We start from the raw sequence: 7,856 nt of genomic DNA, 5'->3' as shown, positions 1-7,856 counted from the left end.
TCAATGCTGTTTGTGCATTGATGACACATGTAGAATAAGTCATCAACAAACACTACATCTTTAAAGCCCAAATTCATTTTGTTTTCTTCCTTTTTGCTCAACTTTGATGAAGACACCACTAAAATTTTAATATCGAATGATGTCCTGCTTTCAGAACATATTTTTGACTTGAGTTTCTTTAGCTTTGGAGCCTCACAGTTGCTGAATAAAAAACTTTTTTTTTCTTTTTTCCCAGACTTCAGTGTATTAAAAAAAGCAAATAATTGAGATCCATGATAACTTACAATGATTCCCTGCGAATTCTGCCTCCAAAGCAAAATAATTGACTCTGTCTGACAGAAATAACCCGAAGTTCTCTTACCACTGTAAATGAAAGCAGCCAGTGACCTCAGATGGATTATCTGTAAAGGTTCTGGAAGAAGGTAAGGAGTGAGCAGGCAGAATTTATTGCCTCAGCCCTCAAATCTCATGTTAAGGGAAAAGGCATGACAGGTACCATGCTTTGCAAATATGAGAAATACCTTTGGGAGGGGCACTGTTAACATCTGTCCTTATCCTCAACTACTAACGCAGGGTTGGTCTATTCCTTTGGCACTCGAAAGCCATCCTGAATGTCACAACTACTGCTGGGCTCACACTAAAAAACCACCAGGCTGAGTCCTCATTTTTAAAGGTATCAGAGATGCCTAGGGAGCGTTTTCACCTGTGTGTCATAAAAAGATACACAGATCAGTTCTGTTTTGGATGACTGATGTTTGCCCTGCACTTCTCAACTTCTCAAAAGCCTTAAAAACAATGCTTATACAGAGAAAGAAGTGGACCTGATCCTTGCTTTCATCTTGAAGTCGTAACCCCAAGCTTCTACTTTTCATCTCACAAGTCCATTGTCTACCTGTCAGGGTGTTCAGCACATAAGTAACGATTAATCCTTAGCATGACCCAGCCTTTGTTGAATTTGTACCTTGTTAACCTTTATTATTAACACTAATTCTGTAAACAATCAAAATTGTACTAAGTGCTCTCCACACCCATGGAGTAAGTCTTAAGTGAGACAGTGAGAGCTAGCCTGAATAGAAAGAATTAGGAAAATATTTTGTGGATATTAGGACTACCATGCAGAAGCTTGCTGATGTTCTGTTAAGGGGCAGAATTACAGCAGACGGTTAAGATTTTTCGAAAGAACAACACATGCAGATGCTATCCCACCCCAAATGGAGGATTGACAGTAAAAGTATGCAGTTATGTGACTGTTCCAAAATTGCAAGCTTTTTTTTTTTTCCAATTATGTCTTCATTATCTTCGATTAAATATTGCACTTTCAATCAAGATATTGGCACTTTTTCAAAAGGAACAATTATATGACCATCTCATTCTGGTTCTAAGAGAGTAGATCAATATGAGTGTAATAGAAACACCGTTAGACTGTAGGAGAATGTAATCACCAATATAAGGATAAATTTGCACCTGGGGTGCACAAAAAGCAAGAGAGTAAGTGAGAGAAGAGACAAAGGATGTTCCTGGTGCGATGTGACAGAAGGAATTTATTCTATTTCACTATTTAAGGACTTGGTTTCTACACTGCACCTTTATTAAGGAACTATATTCTGTACATAGAACATTCATCCCAAATTAACTTTTGGCAATGTCAAGACGTACCATAGTCCAGCCCTTTCTGAGTAATCCTCACTTTAAGACCAGGATTAGCTTCGAGTTGTAAAAACAGCAAACACAGCAGCAAAGAATACCACATCTTTAGCATCTTCTCACCTTTGTCACAGGGACCTGTTAACAACATTTATGATGCAAATGTTATTGTAAATGATGCATACCATGAGTCACAAAAAATCTGTATCTATCACTGTTCCCTCAAAGAGACTGGAACAAGGGTGGATAGTCACAGGATGGTTAGCCAGTGGTCTACTGCACACAGCAGTGAATGTGGGAGCAAAGAGAGATTTTTGATTAATGGATAGCACTTTGCTAGGCATCAGCTATTGGTGAAATTGCATGGTTCTACTCTACCCTACGCTTTCCCACCCATGTTTTGGCTGGTTTATTTTACTATGTCCTACCTCCTGCAGAGTGAATATGTCAGAGCAATAGCTGTTGAGGAGGAGCATGCCTGTCCTAAAAACCAGCATCCTTTTTTTATATATACACATAAGCCTCTGACTTAATCCAAACACTGATACATGCAGTTGATCAAATCAGCTCATGAGAAAGGATTGCAATGGTAAATTCAAAACATACACAAGAATTACACTGTGATCACATGGGAGGAGAGAAGGGTGCCATGGCAAGAGACTGTAGCATAGTATGAGTGCAAAGCAAGACAGTGAGCCGCTATGTGGTGGGACACAACCACATAAAACAGCTTCACAAAAGCAGCGACAAATGATTTTTTTTCTCAATTACACTTTTCTAGCACAAAATTAAGATTCCTTTGTTCAAAACTCTTGCATTCATTCTATTTTTCACCAACAGTGATAGGCACTGTTCAATTCCATAGAAACAAAGCTGTTTCTCAAGGCAACTTTAGGTCTTTCAAGTGCTGTGTTAGGGAATTGTTTATTAGGGGCCTACAGTGGTAATTTTACTCAGGCCTTAACACTGAGGAGAGTGGCACACCCTTTTCCAGGATTTAAGAATGTGATCATGGTACCTATCATTAACAAAACCACGTTAACCAACGAGTAGCAAAAAGGTCTTGCTAGTTTCTAAAGTAATCAGGCCTCTAAGATCTTTCCTCGATTTCCAGTAACCACTACATTGTCTTGATCACCTTTCAACAATTTATTCCAAATCTGTCAGAAAATATACAAATGCATAAAACAAACAAACAGCAAAACCAACAAACAAAAATAAAACAAGGAAACAAAACCCCTCAACCCTTTAATAGTCTTACTTCTGTGTTGTGACTGTGCTGTGACTGATGAGGCCAGACTCCAAACAGCTGCAAATTCAGAATCTACCCAGTACCTCATAAAATACTGCTCTTCAAGGGACTTCTGAACTGTAAGAGACAAAATGCATCATCAGTCCTGTTCTGATATCAGTTCTCTGAGGGAATCCTTATGAAATTACCCCAATATACTATGCAGAAAGAAGTGGTTTCAGGAGAAAAATGAATAAATCTGAAAACACAATCCACATTCTGACAAATTTTGAAAATCCCTCTTTAATTGGTCTTTCCATCTCTAGTTCTTACGCCTTTTTGGTTTTCTCTATTTTAACCGACACAAAATGAAGAATTATTTTAAAGTAGCAATGTTACGTTATGCAAAACAGACAGCTGGAGTCACAAATCCTAAAGTTGTTCCAAAAAGTGTCCTAGTTTTTCCTGCAAATGTAGCTTTTTCTAGCTACTCCTTCACAGACAACTAAAAATCAATATAAAACAACAACAACAGAAGACAGATTTTTTATCATTAAAGTACATAGATATTTATCTAATCTATCTAACGAGATTCCTAGGTGAGGTACCTCATTCTCATTGAATTTCATTCCCACTGAGGAATAAAACCCAGCCATCTTAGTCACCACTGTGCTTTGTTAGTTAAATGTTCTTGTTTGGCTCTTAAATATTTCCCAAGAAGGAAGTGGAAAAGCACAAACAACTGAACTTCATGGCACTAAAAGACGGTATTTCATATGCTTTCTCAAATCAACAAGCTTTACTTTCACACTCCAAGGGTGATATTCTTGGTTTCAACAAAGCCCCAAGTCTTTGTCAAAATCAAGAGCTGATTGTACAAGCTTAGTCAGATGACCACAACAGAGAACTACGGAGATGGAAACTGTCATCTGACTGATAATCTAAATCAGAGCTGCCATTTTCATTGTTGATGACAATAGATGGTAGACAAATTGCTCTGATTTTTATCTTCAGTAACTGAGCATGTATCAAGCAATTGAAACATTTGATGTAAATACAATTGATGTAAATAATTCTCTTAATTCTTTTGTCTTCTCAGAGATAGAGTATTCAAGTACCTTAAGAAGAAGAAAAAGATAAAAAGCTGCTTTGTTTCGGTCTGTGTACCTGTCTCACCCTAATGAAGTACTACTTACCAGCCTGCAGATATCACTTTTGGGTTCCCCCTTGTGAACGGTCTGGAAAAAGTTTAAATAAAACTTGCAATAAAGATTACAGCTGAAACCCACCTAAGAACTAAGAAAGCTTCTATACAAAAAATGTCACTACCATTGTCTTATACAGACTTAACAGAGCCATAAAAACACACTATCTTAAACTGACCAATCTTTAGAATATCTCTGAAAAAGAATTTTGTCAATGTCCTGTCTTGGTCCGTCACAAACTCTCCAGTTGTAGTCCACAGCGTGCTCATAGATGAATTTATTTCACTTTCAAAAATTCAGGAAAGAAGTCTCAATAGCTAAGAAACACAAGACAAACAGTTCTCAAATACGACAGTAAGTATAGTATCTACCCAACCTGCACTCCAGAAAAAGTATTTAGTTTCACGAATATCTCTGCTGTTAGCGCAGAACTGGGATTGCATTTTTCAGTTTCTTCCTTGCTCCATTGTTTCTAGTTACTCTGCTGCATGCTGAAGAACAGGCAGGCTTTCCGCAGCTCACCCTGCAATATCAAATCAAAAAGGACTCAATAGCTTCACAGTTTTAACCCTTCCTATACACTGATATTCCATATGGAATATTACCTGAGGGAAAACGAATACAAAATTTATATGGTTAATGGGAGCGAGATTAGGTGTAATGCTTAAAGAAACCAGCAAATGACACAGACAGAAGTTTGCTAAATGACATAAAAACAAGTGATCTTCTGCTCTCTACAGCCACAGCAAAGCCTTGGAGTGGAGTTGTTAGAAATATTAATCTGTGCCAGGCCACAAAATAAAAAAAACATAGCTGCAGTACTCACACAGAACTAATTTATGATGGATAACTATGTTGATGGGCAGTCATCTGATGAGCTGATGGAAAACAAATACACACTTTCCACTGTTTGAATCCATTTAGTTCACATTCCTGACTTCTCTAACTGTCCTATCCTAGTACCCGAGCCAGAACTACTTGATTTATTTTTACCAAAGTCCATTTATTAAAAAAGTTGGTGTTCTTGTCATAGCGCTGCTGTGCACTGCACACTGCCATTATGGCTAAGAACTGCAGGGGTGCTCTTAAGCTGGTCCCCAAGAAAAAGGGGAGGAGTAAGAAATACGGCTACCTTGAAAAGGAATGCAGCAGGCATAAATATCTGGGATCTGCCCAGACTCAGGCCCCATTCTAGCATTTGAGTAGGTCTGTTCTAAGTTTTCTTCTCTGCTTTCCTTCCAGTTGTTTGGCTCAATTATGAGACTCTTTTACAAACATTTGGAGCAAGAACAGAGTCAGGTGGTTTTACGTTTGCCACAACGGGTCCTGACCATCACAAAACCCTATGAAATCAACTGCAATAGAAAGAATAATTAACTCTAAAAAATATTACCTCTTCAATTACTTGTGGAGCTGACAGCATGACGAGGAGCTCTCTCTAAGCCTATGCAGCCTCTACCCTGGTTTTATATAATTTGCAATCCCATAAGAAGTCACCATAGACTCCTAAAAAGTACATGCAGTGATCTCAGTAAGAAAAACCTGACCCTTTTGGTTACTCACAAGACATAGGTAATCTTCCTGTGAGAATCTCCCTCCATGGGTGAAGCCTCCTTCTATGACCCAGAGAAATGTGATTTTGGTCTGCAAAGATATCAAACTCTGCCTCTGAGGTTTTACTTCAAAGAATTCTGTCCTGTACAAAGGAGTTCAGCAGATAAAAAAATAAAACATATAAAGAAATAAAGTACTAATATGCTTGTGAGAGGTAGAGTCTGATCTACGAAGAAAGAGCGAAAGATTTTCTTGATAATTTTATCAAGAATTATCTATAACATGATTACCTAAGATACCTAAGAGAATAATCTGTGACTCAGGAGGTCCCTCACCAGTCTAAGGTTCCTACATCATTGCTGACAGCATTAGAGAAAAGGCAGTGCAGCAGCCAGCTGGCAGGAGAAATCCTGCGGGATATTCCTGGTTCAGACAACTTTGTCAAATTTTTTACTGCCTCCAGCAGAGGAGTCCTTTGATCTTTAGTCAAGAACGATGATGGAAAGCAACATAAATTATACAGTGCTTCTGATACTTTAATATACCTTTTAGGAGTAAAGTTGACCACCATCAAGCTACAAGAAGCTAGGAGGTTCTTTCCACTGGCTTTGATTTGAACCTCCTCCCCCTGTGACAAACTCAGAATAGTACTTTGGACTTTCACAAATCTGATGACACTGCAGTCTCCACACCCTTCTGCTCATCCTACCATCTCTGCCATCTTTTAGCGTGGCCCTAGTCATAAAAAACACCAGTATTGTAAGGGTTAATAAATATGCACATATATATATTTATACATCTTATAAAACACACGCTTTGTATTGGCAAATACAGAAAGAAAAACAATGGAAAAGGTCCACTGCTCAGAGCTTTACTACTGCACTCAGCTTTCAAAAAAAAAATATATTCCATGAGGTATTTAGTTGAACCAAAGAGACCTTTACTTTTTATAGTCCTCCCTTGCCATGGGAAGCTGACTGCAGGTCAACAGGACTACAGCTATACTAAGTTTAAAATTTCTCAAGAGAAATGTTACCATTAGGACTCTCAATAGTTCTTTGGTGAAATGGTTTCTATTACTTTTTATGCTGACCACATGAGGAAAAAAACCAACTAGATAAAAGTAATTTGAGTTGAGAAACCAATGTTGTCTCTTAACCTACTTCATGCTGACAAAGAACTTTCTTCTGTCACCATATTGTGTAGTCTTTTCAAATGAATTTGACTAAAAAAAGTCATCATTTCTGATAAGGGTGAACCATGCTGGGAGTCAAAACTCTTCTGTATAAAACCATTTCTTCAAACTTGTAAGTACACAAGTTTCTTGTACTATTTTTGCAGACTGTCTTTCCTAGCCTGAGGTCAGGTTCCTACCTGACCATTGAAAAACCTTCCCCAATCGATGGAGACAAAAGAAAATCAAGATGGTGGAGAAAAATATTACTCATCAAGTAACACCCCTTTAAAAGCATGTGTGAGTACAAAAATAAGATGGTGGTTCTTGGTCATTTGAAATTGGCACAGGCAAACTTGGAAGCTACGCAAAATGTTTTAGCCTTTTAACATGATTGTTTCTCAGTTTTTCCTGTTTTCTGTTTACTGCTGTGTGCAGAGCATGTCTGAACCTTACACCGTGGCATGACTCATGAAATTCAAAGGGAAATTTAGCAGAATGCCAGCAGAAATGCTCATTTGTAACTGGTATATCTGGTTACCTAATAATGATTAATACAGCCAGGTCTTGAGAAACTGAACCATCTTTGAGAAACTGAACCATCTTACTTCACACAACTGCTTTAGCTTGTGCAAGCTGCTAAAATGGTGCTTCTGCTGGAAACATCACAACTGTATCCATGAGCATTTTGCAGACTAGGGGAGCCTTCTCCCTTCTTTCTAAAGAAGAGCACAGATGGAGCTGTCATGGAGCCAGTGGGAACACTGGAGGTGACTGGGACATGGACATGGACAACACAGAATGGCAAAACAGAGCAGGATGCCACAGCCACTAGAAAATGGTCACAGCGTTGAAGTAGGAGCATAACTCACTTTGGAGTCAGCCCTCTCTAGGACAGAGGAAAGCAGTTTTTGACAGGCACGGTGCTCATGATCTGTCCTCAGACATTCGTTTTTTTTTCTGTCCTTTTTTGTCCCTGCCTTTCCCACTTCCTTCCAGTTTCCCACACCTCTGCCACAGCAGCATATCCTTCTGGGGTTTATCCAGG

This window comes from Anser anser (assembly GCF_964211835.1).
Source record: "Anser anser genome assembly, chromosome: 1".
In the NCBI taxonomy this organism is placed as follows: domain Eukaryota; kingdom Metazoa; phylum Chordata; class Aves; order Anseriformes; family Anatidae; genus Anser; species Anser anser.
The sequence above is the reverse complement of the archived record's forward strand: the minus strand, read 5'-3'. Positions refer to the sequence as shown.